At 47.0% G+C, this 13,894-nt stretch overlaps 1 pseudogene; it reads left to right on the plus strand.

Annotated features, from left to right (window-relative positions):
• The first annotated feature begins 6,687 nt into the window (after nucleotides 1-6,687).
• LOC137154798 (DNA topoisomerase 1 pseudogene) lies at nucleotides 6,688-13,367 on the plus strand (annotated as a pseudogene).
• Nucleotides 13,368-13,894: the final 527 nt, after the last annotated feature.

Consider the following 13,894-nt stretch of genomic DNA (forward strand, 5'->3'; position numbering starts at 1 on the left):
ATATCCAAAAAAGGGCAATCAGAGTGATCTGGCTAATTAGAGCTGTTAGTCTGATGTAAATCTGCCCCAAAATAAATGAAAAGGTGATACAGGATTCAAACAAAATGATGGCTACAATTTAATGCTAGTCAACATGCTTTCATAGAAAATTAGGTCTTGCCAAATCAACTTGATTTCATTCTTTGAGATAACTGTAGCTGATAAAGGTAACAGCAAATGTGGTTGTAAGGCATTGGACTTAATACCACAACCATCCTCCATTGAAAAATTATCACTGATATCAACACAGCACATTTTAAACAGAGCCAGACCTGGCTCACAGAACTCAAAAAGTAGTTGTCAATGGGGAATCGCCAGTGGGGGGGATGGTTCTGGAGGGGTTGGTTCCAGGGTTGCCACTTCAACAATGATCCTGAGATCGTCACTGCTGACAAAACTTGCAGATAGGCTGGGGAGATAATGAGGACCAGGGCCATCATACAAAGTGATCTTGATTTGCCTTGTAAACGTCCTATTCAAACATAGTGCAAAGTTGTATATCAAGGCATTCAGTCCATTCACACAGAAAGGGGGACTGTACACTGGAAGTCAGGGACTCTTGAAAGGATGTAAGGGGTTACTGGGCAAAGGAAGTTGGACAAAGTATTTTTTACCCCTCTCTGTGGCATTAGTGAAACCAAACAATGCAGTATGCTGGTATTGTGTGTGCATTGGGAAAAGGATGTCAAAAAATGAGGGAGGGAGCAGAGAAGAGGTGTCCCTCCCCACAAGGATGCAAGGTCTGGAAAAATGCCTTACAATAACAGCTGTAAGAAGTTCATCTTCTCAAAAAAAGGGAGTGGTGACTTGATTACAGTGTGTAAATACCTTCACAGGGAGAAAATACCGGTTCCTAAAGGACTCTTTACTCTAGCGGAGAAAGGCAGAACAAGAACCAGTGACTGGAAGTTTAACGCCAAACCCGTTCAAATTAGAAATGGAGCACAATTTAACAGTCAGAGTGATTCATCACTGGAACAACTTTTCAAGGGCTTCTCCATCTCTTGAAAGCTGCGGATCAAAACTGGATGCCTTGCTGGAAGACCTATTTCGGTCAAACACAAGTACCTGAGCTCAGTGCAGGGATAACTTGCTGAAGTTTGCTAGCCTGTGATGTACAGGAGGTCAGACACGTTGATCTAATGCTCTCTTCTGGCCTTAAAAGGTATCAAAATAAACTTGGGTGCCAGGTGTGGCCGAAATGAGATGCTCGTGATAGACTGGGCAGCTCTTTGATGTATGATCAGGTGGGTCGACTAGGGCTTGGTTCCCTCTTAGGGTCACTTGAATGTGCTCTGTGGCTTTGGCTTCTCCCAAATGTCACCTGGCAGCAAAAGACTTCTTCCTAAATGGTGCAGGTCTGTGTGATCCTTCCTCTCCTTTCTCAAGAGGGCAATGAACTCACTAACAATATTGCCGTTTAAATGATCATCAGGGGGTGTCTGTGTTGACCCCTCACACAGAGATAAATGGGGTCATTTGCCCCCTTCTGAGCTGTTGGTCCTGGCTCCTTGCAGCCTCTCCTCTGCAGTGGTTACAGTCTGGTCACACTTCAGCTGTTATGGTTGTAAATAAAAACCTGAGATTTGTGCTCTTTTTAAAAAAAAATTTGAGAAGTTGAGACTCTGCAGAACAAGACTGTGGGATGGGAGAGGTGCCAGGCGAGTGTACTGGTGCACAGCCCCTCAGCTGGAGCCCTGTACAAAAGCATTTCCCATAGTAACTAACCCCTGACTATTAAGCAATTTGCTCCTTTATGGAATAAGAGCTATAATAATAGGAGCTACCACCTATAACCCACTCCCCATGCAAGGCCTGTCAGGAAGCTGAGCTATAGAGCCAGAGGGGTTTGGTTGGAGGTTGAGTGCAAACCCAGGGGCCTGGGTGTTGTCTGTTTGGAGCTGAGCTGGAGGAGAGAAGGAGGAAAAACACCAGAGAACCACAAGGCGGTAAGGAAGCCCCAGAGAACCACTTGTAGCATGACCCTGAGAGAGAGTGCTGGCTTGAGAAAGGGTTGCGAGTGGGAGCAAAGAGAAGGTCTCATGTTTGATTCTTCCTGTATTTAGGGACACGGGACTTTGTGTTTATTCTTTGTAAATAAACAGGATTATATCTAAGAAATACTTAACCCATATTATCAGTTTCTCCTGGCAGAAACAACCTGCAAGACCCTAAATGTTGGCTAACCACTTGTGTTGAAAGGGGTAACCATGTTGTGTAAAGAACAAAAAAAATGACAATTCACAATGTATACAGGACCTTGAGCCAGCGAGAAAGTGGAATAAAGAGTGACTGCAGAATCTGCTGGGTTATCAGAGATGATTTAAAGAAGCAAATTTGCACAAAATCTCAAGTGCTTCTAAAAACAAACACAAGGGAAATTTTTGCTCCGTTGGGGATTATTACAATGGAGGAAACATCTAACTGCAAACATGCTACATCATTAAGTTGGGGTAGAGGATGGCTGAGAAAGATGCATCTAGTTGGTAAAGCATAAAGTGCCTGCAGGCTTTAAAAAATATGATGGACTCTGCCACAAAATGAAAATATGCTGGGCTCTTGAACAAGACAGCTGGTATCTTTCAGACTGGTCCCAGAACCTGAGAGCAAAAATTGTGCACTGGGGGGGGGGAAAGCAATTCCTACCTGCTGCAGTGCTCGCCCAATGCCTTGTGCAATACAGCAAGTAGTAGGAGCAGAATGTCAGCCTGTACAAAGCTCTGGAATAATATCTAAGATTAACTGGAGTGAATGGAGCACCGTATAGTGCCAGTAATGAACAAGAATGGGGTTGTCTGTGTCTCTGGTGGTTTCCCATTAACCCAGTAATGAATGGAGATCACTATTCTTTACCTAGAACAGAGGGCATATTTGTCTCTTTAGGTGATAGTAGCATTTCTCCAAGATAAATCTCACCTAAGCCTCAAGACAAAAGGAGACTGAAGACCGTGACAAGAAGCACCCAAGAAGTATGTCCCAATGAACATACACAAGGGTGTATTGCAGTATAACAGGCTGGTATCTGGATTAGCATCTACACTCCCTATTTGCAGTGAGCCATGGGCCAGGTGCTACAGGATGGTGCTGGCAGTCCATGTTACATGAACAATGGGCTGGTCATGGGAGCTTGGGATGAAGAATGAACTCCTTGAGACTCACCCTAAGGTGCTTGTGAGGCTAGCGGAACATGGGCTCAGAGCCCGTGAAGGCAACGTGCGTTTTTCCCCAAATCTGTTGTAAAGTGTGGCTGTACCATGGACAGTTGTTTTTTTGTCAATCACAAGACAGGTCCGCAACTGTCCTTAAGACACCCCAGCCACAGACTATGTCCCAGTCCTGAGCCTTTCTGAGGATGGTTACCTATTGCCATAGTGTCTGGCCTAACAACGCTACATCTCCTGGATGCACTGTCACACCATGGGCAGAGAGAGTGCTGCTGGTCTCAAAGCTGCACCCGGGTCTTTGATAAGGCCAAGAAGCTCCTGTCATTTAAAAGGCCCCTTACACACCATGCTTTGCCTGTGAAGTTTGCTTGGGATGCTGCCCCATATGGAATGGGAGCAGGGGATTCACGTGCAATAGAAGATCAGACTGAAAGTCGATTCCTTTTGGTTCTAGATCTCTTACTCTGGTGGAAGGTAACATGTTCTGCATAACACAAGCTATGCTTCAGTCAAACAGCAAAGTTAGTGGGCTCCATCCCGTTACCACTGTACTAAGTTCTCTGGTTTGTGATATACAGGCGGTCAAACTACATGATTTAAGGCCAGAAGGGATGATTAAACTCTATGAAATGAGGGTGAATGTAACTATGCTCAAATTGTTAGAGATGCGCCGGGTTTATCTGGGGAATTAAAAGGTTTGAATAAGCTCCGTATGGGAACCAATTTACTCTGGTACAGAGCATGAACCACACGTTGCAAGTGGGTTTTTACCCCCAAAGGAAAGGTCTCGGCAATGGCTACAGCACAGTGACAGAGAGGGGAGATGTTCTTAGGCACTCATGGTTATATTGAGGTCAAAAGTACCCATCAACATGCTAGTGCCACCTGAAACCGGAGACAACTGAGCTGTTCTAGATGGTGCAAACTGAACCTTTGTTGCTGGCACATGCCATGGTACAAAGCCAAACTAAACACGACCCAGGACTGGCTAACGTGTCTGCTGCTATGATGAAGATGTATATTTAATGATAGGAATGTGGCTGTAACGCTTTGCATTATGTACTTCAAAGGAGGGGAGTGTGGTATACAGGAATGGGGTAGTGTCCCTTTAGATAGGAGAGAGGCAGTCACAGGTGGTGCCTTGTGTTTTAGAAGCTGCCATAAATCTGCCCTAACAGTATGTAGTCAGGCGTATCATGTTGCTGTGGAGTTAGCAGTGTTAGCTGGGACCCTGCTCTGCCTGTGTGCTTTCTTCACGTTGCATAAAGAGCAAAAGACCCGACAGAGGAAGAGTTCAGTAGGCCTAAGTAGCGATCCCTAGTTGTGTTAATGTGACCATGTCACTGTACAACATTAAGCGGTTAAACAGGGTTCAGGGTGCGGTATACAGAGATTGCTGCATGCTTTGTCCTATGGCAAACACACCATCCCAATCTTTTATTAAAGATACAGAAAGAAGGGAAAACCATTCAAACCTTTGAAAGGTAAAGTATTAAGGAAAGTTTTCATTCTAACAAGCTCCCTTACTCACTTTCCTTTTAGCGAGTGGGAGTTTTTAGAAGGAAAAAATGCCTAGTGTACCAGTCTTTTAGGTGATATAAAGATGGTAATAACTCTCCTTTTTCTCCCCCGCACCCTCCTCAAAGTCAGTTGAGCTGGGCTGAATCTGTTCTTGCTTAATCTGTTGCCTTCCTCTTCTAAGGCAAAACAAGACAAACCCACATAAACAGGAGAGAGCAAATGCAGCTTTTGGTTTTGTTTCTCTAGCCGGGAGGTTGCAAGTGAGAGTCGGCACCACAGGCCCACACCCCAGTGTTGTTAGCCACGTCAAAACCTGGCAAACTTGTACCAGCGTCAGGCTGTTTAGGGGCATTGCTTTTAGCTGCTTTCTCTCTGGTCACAGGTTTACAGCAGTGAGGCAAAACATAGTCTTGGCTGGCTCAGCCAGACTCTTATTAAACCAAAGGAAAAAGGGGGAGAGACAGGAAAGAGCAGAAATAGCCTCCCGTTGGAGAGGCAGTGTGGGGTGAGTAAATCTCACATCCCCGGTGGTGGGGGGGAGGCAGCCACAGCCGGTGGAGGTGGTGATGCCAGCTGGGTCCCTCCCTCGGGCCCGAAGCTCTCTCAGGATGAAGACAACAAAGGTATCAGTAGGGATCATGAGGTCTGAGAACACTGTGGTGGTAGCAGCCATAATGGTCAAGCCTGCCCCTTCCTGTCTACTTGGCTGCCTGCCAGCCCGCTAATTAATTTTAAGAACTCAAAAGGGAGCAATGTCAGGGTCCTGTTATCCCACCCCGCTGCCACTGCTGCCGCCAGGGCTGATGAGAGGAAGGAAAAGGGAGACAATTCTATCCAAGCCCTGAGATCAGGGGCGTCCCCCAAAATAAAGAAATGGGAGGGGAACCACTGTGAACACGATGGAATGGGGCCCCAAATTTGGCTCGAGAGGGCCTGTTCCCTCTCTGGGGAGAGGGGGACCTGTTTGAGGGTGGGTGAAGCAATGCTACTGTCACTGCCTTTCTGAAGGGGATGTAAATAATAACTTTGACTAAAAGGGTTTAATAAAGAACATCGGATACAGGTAAAGAGTAACAAAAAAAACTACGTTTTATTTTTATAACAGGTTTGCAAAGCTGGGCACAACTCCAGAACAAAAATCTATTCTGTAAGGAGCGCACCCCCCTTTCTTTGTTTAACAGTTTATATTCCCTATCCCGGCCGAGAAAATCCCTCCCTTCGTTCCCCATTGGCTGGGTAATAAAAGGTTTACACCTTTCGCGACCGCCTATTACATACATTTTCTTCCACATACAACATATATAGATCCATGTTCATGCTAATAAGCGAATTTTCTATGCAAGGTGTGTGCTAATATTCTATTACCTTATTACGCATGCGCCTTTTAAATTTACCTCTTGCCCTCTGTCTAATGGTTTTCTTCAAGCTGACATTCTTTCACTTATCAGATAAGAAAACTTTCCCTCCCTTTTACCCCTGTCTGGTGCCTAGATAAGTGCTTCTTCCTTCAGCAGAGGGTGAGAGAAAAACTCCCTTTCTTTATCAGAGGGCGAAAGAAAGACAGACTCCCTTTCTTTAGCAGAGGGTTTACCCATTGTTTTCCTAAACTAATTTCCTAATATTGGAACCATGAATTCCTTTTCTATTACTACAACTATTTTATTTCTTTTAGACTCTTAACTCTTTCAGGGAGGAGCACCACTTCCCCTCCACCCCCCTTTCCCAATGGGACGTGGGGTCATAGGAGATCTGATGTCATAGCCCTAGATACGCCCTGGTTTGTCATAATCCAGCCCTGGATGGAAGGCGTTTAATAGTCAGAGATGAGAATTGTCTAGAATTCTCTAGTTCCCCAGGAAGAGAAAGAGGAAGCTATGGTTTGGAGCAGCTCCCAGGCAACATCGCTCCCAGCAGCTAGGCTGTGGTTTGTGTGTTGACTTTCCAAAGTCTCTAAGACAGTTTCGCAAAAGGTGGGGATAGTTGCCAAGGGAGGCGGGGCCTTGTCCCTTTAAAACAGCCTGTGAAGCCTTGCCTCTCTCTCTCCCTTCCTTGTGCCTGCCTGACGAGCCGAGAGCGAGGTAAGAAACTTTTTTTCTTTGAGTGTATCTCCTATAGAGGCTCCATCATAGCATGTGCTCGCAACAGAGGCACCAACTCCACGGGTGCTGTCAGGCTGAGGCACCAATTGGGGGGTGTGGGGTGAGGAAGTGGGTACTCAGCACCCAGCGGGTGACGATCTGCCTGGGTCGGGCTGATTGCTGTTGGCAGGCAGCCAGCAACTCTTGCACAGACGTAGCCTGCCCGTTAGCTGTTGATGGGCTGAGTCACTGAATCACAGCCCAACCCCCTGGGGCTGCGTCTCTAGCTGGGGCCACTGAGGGGGGACCAACTCCTGAGTCATGTCCCGCCCCCCTCGGCCTTATGTCACAGAAAAGAAAAGGCTGAGGGGTGGAGTTAGGTGTGGTCGTCCTAGCCTAGGACATCAGCACGCAGGGTCGGCCAGCCTCTGCTGCTGCTCACCTAGAGGGGACGTGCTGGGCCACCTCACGCCTGCCTCTTTCCAACAGCCTCCTCTCACACCTACATGCATGTGCCTTGAGGCAGACGGTGTGTGCGGCTGCAGCCTGCAGCTCCCTTCCCGGGACCCTCCCGGGCTCCCAGCCAGGCCCCAGGTCGGACTCCAGGCAGCAGGTAAGTCTCGGCAGAGGGAACCTGACTAGTAGGCTAGGGCTAAGGGGATGAGTGTGTCGTGGTGGCCAATGTGAGGCCACTGGAAAATTGGGCACCAGCTGGTGCCCCCCACAGCAGATGTGGGGGGAACTAAGCCCCAGCTCCCGGAGACTCCCAGCAGAAGCTGGGAGGGTGGTGGTGGTGGGGAAAGCCTCATTGGCTGCTGCCTGGGCAAGCCGTGGGGGTGGATGGGAGGGAGCTGGATCCAACCCACTGGCCCCAGCAGAAGCCGGGAGGGGGGCAACTAAGCCCTGGCCCCCTGGCAGAAGCCAGGCAGGTGGGAGGAAAAGCCCCGTGGGGAAGCCACCCGGGTGGGGAGCCAGACCTGACCATTTGCCCTGGCAGAAGCCGGGCAGGGACACCCACCAGCGAAACCAAAGGTCAGCACCTAGGGCACACAACGGTGAACTTAATCGGAGACTTCAAAGTAACATCCGGGGATTAATCCTAAATCTCCTCAGTGCTTCCTCTGGGAGCCAGTGAATCTGTCTCTTTGCAGCAGAGCAGGCTGATGTTACCTGCAGCTTGGGTTGACATACGTGCACCAGGTGAGCGAGCTAAAAGCAGCAGTATAACCACGGTGGTGCAAATGGCAGGAGGGGCTAGCAGGCCGAGAATGATCTCATCTGAAACCATAGGTACATACTTGGGTGGTTAGCCCCGCTCATTGCTTGTGCTGCAGTGGCTGCACTTTAACACACTAGCGTGATCAGAGCGGGCCACTGGGAACCGCTGGTTTAAGGAGTTGTGTATGTATTAACTTTTACCTGATTTCACTATGAACAGATCTGAGCGCTGTGTGCCCAGCAGCCCGGTGATCAGAGATTAAACTGGGGCATGCTGCTTCTTTGGGAGCAAGAAAGCTGGGACAGCTGTGAGTGTCAGCGGAGCGGGGGCTGGATTCTCCAGGGAGATGCTTGGAGCGCATGGGAGCTGGCATGTGCCTGCTGCTGAGCTGCAGAGGGACAGCGGAGGAGGCAGGCAGAGAGGGAAGTGCTTGCGTAGCCCATGGCAGGTGGAATTGAGAGCTGGCCCCGGCAGGCACAGGCAAGGCTCCCTCACATGAAGGGCAGGTGGCAGCGAGGCGTGTCTCAGTCCTGGGTGCCCCTCGGAAGCATCACATAGGGCAGTGGGGTTTGTGATGGGAACTTCCAGGAGTAGTCCCTAGGACAAGGGATGAGGATGTGATGGCCAATGGGGGGGGGGGGGGAGTAGAAGCAGCTTCCATTGTAAGCCTCCAATTTTCAGAGGTTCACAACTTTTCTGCAACGTAGGCTGCACTGTGGGTGGAACAATGGTGCCTTGGGTTTAGGAGTCAAAGGTTCGTCTGAGGTGTTCATGCAGGCGCTTCCAGGAATGAATGACAGTTCCATCATTTGGTCCATGCCGAGACGCAAGCACAATGAAGAAGATCCTAATGCAGGCCTCCTCCCAGGGGAACAGATCCTTAGACACTCGGACAATCCATCAACACTCCCAATTTCCAGAAGAGGAACATTTGCCTCAGTGCCATGCCCACAGTTTTGAGGATGAACCATACCTCAGGCTTCAGACTGTGGGAGGCAGATGTCTCTGGGAGACATGATTACCCTTGTGCCATGTAGAACATTGTACAATTGGCCACAGGCATTTTGTCTTCAACTGACAAATGAGATAGCAGCTGTTCTTGGAGATGGGACACAAGATCAGAGACGCCAATGCTCTGCTTTGGTTTGACAAGAACACGGCCATCCTATCCACCTTAAATCAGTTATTCCTCCTGGGATGGAAGAAATTGACTGGAAATCAGAATTATACTGAACAAAGGAAACACCTACAAATCTGCTTCTCAGGAGCTGTTGGGTTGGACAAATCACGACTTGTAGGCTGTTTGCTGTCAGTATTGCCAGCTATTTGTTGTGGTTGGTTTTCCTCCAGTTGTTGCAGAGCTGTTCTCGAGTGGGGCTTCAACCCTGGGTTGCCCGCATCCCAGGTGAGTGCCCAAACCACTGGGATAAAAGTTAGGGGGCGGGAGTGGTGGCTGGAAAAACAGTGACTCCACCATCTTCTCCTCCTCTGGCCATTTTGTGAATGGCCGGAATTATTCGTGTCAATTTCCCAAAGAGTTTCAGGTCGACTGAAATTGCATTTTTTGGTGAATAAACTATTCATCAGAAACATTTCACCTACCTCTGTCTAGTACCAGAAAGCACTTGTACAAAGGACCTTATCTGGGTTTCACAATGACCAGGGGAAAGGCTTGGTGTGTTTGATACATAGATAGAACTAGGATCTCTGACATGCTCATGTTCATACTGTAGACAGGTCCCTGGCTCTTGTGTAGTGACTTCGTGCTGTTATTCTCTTGCTTTTTGCTATTTGATTTCTCTCTTGTAAACCTTCCTTTTTTTCTTTTTTGCTTCTTCAGAAACCAGCCCATGGAGCAGAGAAGAGAGATGATGGAGGAAATATGGAAGTGGTGGGAAGAGGAACTGAAGTATGAAGGTGGCATCAAATGGAGGTCCCTGAAACACAAGGGTCCAGTGTTTCCTCCCCCCTACAAACCACTGCCCGACAATATCAAGTTTTATTACAATAGGAAGCCCATGAAACTCAGTTTGGAAGCAGAAGAGGTTGCCAGCCTTTATTCCAAAAGGCTGGACCATAAGCTGACCAAAGATGAGACCTTTTGCAAAAACTTCTTTACTGACTGGAAGGAGACTATGTCACTGGAGGAGAAAGAGGTCATTGCTTCTCTGGCTCAGTGTGATTTTAGTGAGATGGCTGACTATTACCAAAACAAAAAGAAAAACCTTTCTGAAGAAGAAAAGTTACAACTTAAGAAAGCCAATGACAAAGTACAACAGGAATTTGGCTACTTTTTCTTGGATGACCACAAACAGAGAATTGAGAAATATAAGATAAGACCCCCTGGCTTGTTTGTTGGACGGAACTCTCCCAACCGGGGGAAGCTAAAGAAGAAGATCCTGCCAAAAGACATCACCATCAACTGTAGCAAGGACGCAGAGATTCCTAAGCCCCCGCAAGGACACAGCTGGGGAAAAGTTCAGCATAATCCTCAAGTTATTTGGCTGGCCTCTTGGAAAGAGGGCCCCTCGGGAAAACTCAAATACATGATGCCTCATGCCAGCTCTAAACTGATGGGAGAAAAGGACTTGAAGAAGTATGAAGCTGCCCGAAGCCTGAAGCATCACAGAGAACAGATTCAGAAGAAGTACCGCCAGGACTGGGATTCTGAGAACAAGCAGGAGCAGCAGCGGGGGGTTGTGCTTTACTTAATAGATACGTTGGCTCTCAGAGTAGGTAATAAAACAAAAGAAGGGGAGATGGCCAATACTTTTGGTTGCTCCTCCCTCAGAGTGAAGCATGTGACGCTGCATGAAGGAGAAACAAATAAGATTGAGTTTAATTTCATGGGCAAAAGTTCCATCCCGTACAAAAAAATGGTGCCAGTGGAAAAGGAGGTGTTTAGGAACCTCCAGCTGTTTAAAGAGAAGAAGAAGAGAGATGAATATCTATTTGATCAAGTGAATCCCCAGATGCTGAATACATACCTTAAAGGTTTAACGAAAGGGTTGACTACAAAGGTCTTTCGAACACACATTGCCAGCAGCATAATGGAACAGCAGCTGAAAAATCTCACTCATGATCACAGCAAGGACAAAGTCAAGTCCTTCAATGAAGCCCATAGAAAAGTCGCAGAATTCTGCAACCACCAGCAGCCAAAGACCTTTGAACAGTGGTTTGAGGTACAAGCCAAATTTGAGGCCAGCAGAGATGAACTTTCTCTGTCAAAGAAAAAGCTGCTTTGCGTGGCTAATTCTAGCAACACAGAAGACCTCAAGAACGATGTGAAGAGAAAAGAAGAAGCATTGAGGAAACTGGAAGTGAAGATTAGCAGGATGGAGGAAAACAAGCAGCTAAACTTGAACAGCTCCAAACTGTACTATATAGACCCTAGGATTACTGTGGCGTGGTGTTTAAAATGGGGAGTTCCAGTGGAGAAAATCTACACCAAAACCCAACGTGATAAATTTGCCTGGGCCATTCAGATGAACAATGAGAACTTTGAATTCTAATTTCCTGTTCCATGGTGCTTTCCAACCGAGTGCAGTGCCTGGTGTGAGCATTTGGAGATGGAAATGAAGTTCAAGAGCAACCATGTGTAAACTGATTCTATAGAATCCTAGAGGGGTAGCCGTGTTAGTCTGTGTACAGCAAAAATAACGAGAGTTCTGTGACACTTTAAAGACTAACAAATTTAATTTTGTAGGCATTTTGTAGGCACGAAATCTTATGCCTACAAAAATTAAATTTGTGAGTCTTTAAAGTGCCACAGAACTCTCGTTTTTATAGAATCCTAGAAGATTAGGGTTGGAAGGGACTTCAGGAGGTCATCTAATCCAACCCCCAGCTCAAAGCAGGACCAATGAAATCATCCCAGCCAGGGCTTTGTCAAGCCAGGCCATAAAAACCTCTAAGGATGGAGATTCCACCACCTCCTTAGGTAACCCATTCCAGTGCTTCACCACCCTCCTAGTGAAAAACTTTTTCCTAATATCCAACTTAGACCTCCCCCACTGCAACTTGAGACCATTGCTTCTTGTTCTGTCATCTGCCACCACTGAGAACAGCCTAGCTCCATCCTCTTCGGAATCCTCCTTCAGGTAGTTGAAGGCCCCTATCAAATCCCCTTTCGCTCTTCTCTTCTGCAGACTAAATAAGCACAGTTCCCTCAGCCTCTCCTCATAAGTCATGTGCCCCAGCCTCCTAATCATTTCTGTTGCCCTCTACTGGACCCTCTCCAATTTTTCCACATTCTTCCTGTAGTGGGGGGCCCAAAACTGGGCCCAGTACTCCAGATGTGGCCTCACCAGTGCCGAATAGAGGGGAATAATCACTTCCCTTGATCTGCTGGCAATGCTCCTACTGATGCAGCCCCGTGTGCCATTAGCCTTCTTGGCTATGACACCGTTTAAATTATCAAGCCATGCCAGGAAGGCTCCACAGGGCTAAAGCCACTTAATTTGAATCCTGCTTTACAAAAGTAACCCAGTGGCACCAGCAGTGGAGATGATTCCTGTTAGGCAATTGTTTCCAAACACGAATAAAGTGATCACTTGCTGTTTAGCTTTAGTTTGAAAATTACTTGGGTTTGTGTGGCATTAACAGACCAGTTCTGTAATGCTGACAGGCCAGCTTAGGTCAGAGTCTCAGAACAATTCACTTAGGTGTGAATCTCAAAGAAGTGTTAAGTGTACCAATTCACTTGCTTGTTAAATGGTAATGTAATTGTCTTCATTTATCTATAACCTGTTGAATGCTATTTACATTATATATATATATGCATTTATGTATGTATACACCTCCTGCACTTAATTTACCTTAGATCAAAGGATGTTTAGCAGTTAGATATGAATTTATTTGATGTGTAAAACTGCATGAAAATGAATGAAGAATTGTTCCTGGATTACTGTAACTAAATGCATTATCCATGTCCCTGTAACTGAATGCCCCTCAGCTGGGATTGAAACCTAAGAACTTAAATGAAAAGGGTATTAATTTTAAAGCATGGGTTATTGTGTAGGACAATGGAAGATGCACAAACTTTGTCTGCAAATAGTAAACAAAGCAAGATCCCATGCTGTGCTAAGGAGACTTGTCAGACTGTTTTTAACTAGAAGAAGGCACACTGGGAGTGATTCTGCATCTCTGATCTATTTGAGTACATTCCAGGTATAAGATAGGGGTCCCCAAGGCCATTTTTGGCAGCCCTGTAAGAGATTCATGGAAATTAGCAGACCTCACATCACTGCTATCTGTTGGAACGACAAACTTGGACTCACCTGTAATGTCTTTTACCTGCTTTAACCTCTCAATGACTAATTTATTTTCTGTAGCTAATAAACCTTTAGGTAGTTTACTAAAGGAACTGGGGACAATGTTGTCTTTGGTGTGAGATCAAGGTGTCCATTGATTTGGGGTAAGAGACTGGCCCTTTGGGATCAAGAGTAACCTAATGTGTGATGAGTTTTGGTTCTCTCTTCGAGATGTGTTGCTCATATCCATTCCATTATAGGTGTGTGCGCGCCCCGTGCACAGATTCCTGGAACTTTTTTCCCCTCAGCAAGCCCCGTAGGGTCGGCTCAGGCGCCCCCTGGAGTACCGCGCTCATGCCGTGGTACATAGGGCGCTGCCGACCCCGCGGGCCCTCAGTCCCTTCTTTCTGCCGACTCCGACAGTGGGGACGGAGGGTGGGTGTGGAATGGATATGAGCAACACATCTCGAAGAACAACAATTACTGGTAAGTAACCCTGTTTTCTCTCTTCGAGTGATTGCTCATACGCATTCCATTATAGGTGATTAAATAGCCATACCTTGGAGGTGGGTAGGAATCAGCGTTGCACCGCCCTCGCCAGGACGGCTCTGCCGAATCCCG

The sequence above is a fragment of the Emydura macquarii genome, unplaced genomic scaffold, assembly GCF_026122565.2.
Source record: "Emydura macquarii macquarii isolate MOO-44397 ecotype Brisbane River unplaced genomic scaffold, CSIRO-AGI_Emac_v2 contig_1305, whole genome shotgun sequence".
In the NCBI taxonomy this organism is placed as follows: Eukaryota; Metazoa; Chordata; order Testudines; family Chelidae; genus Emydura; species Emydura macquarii.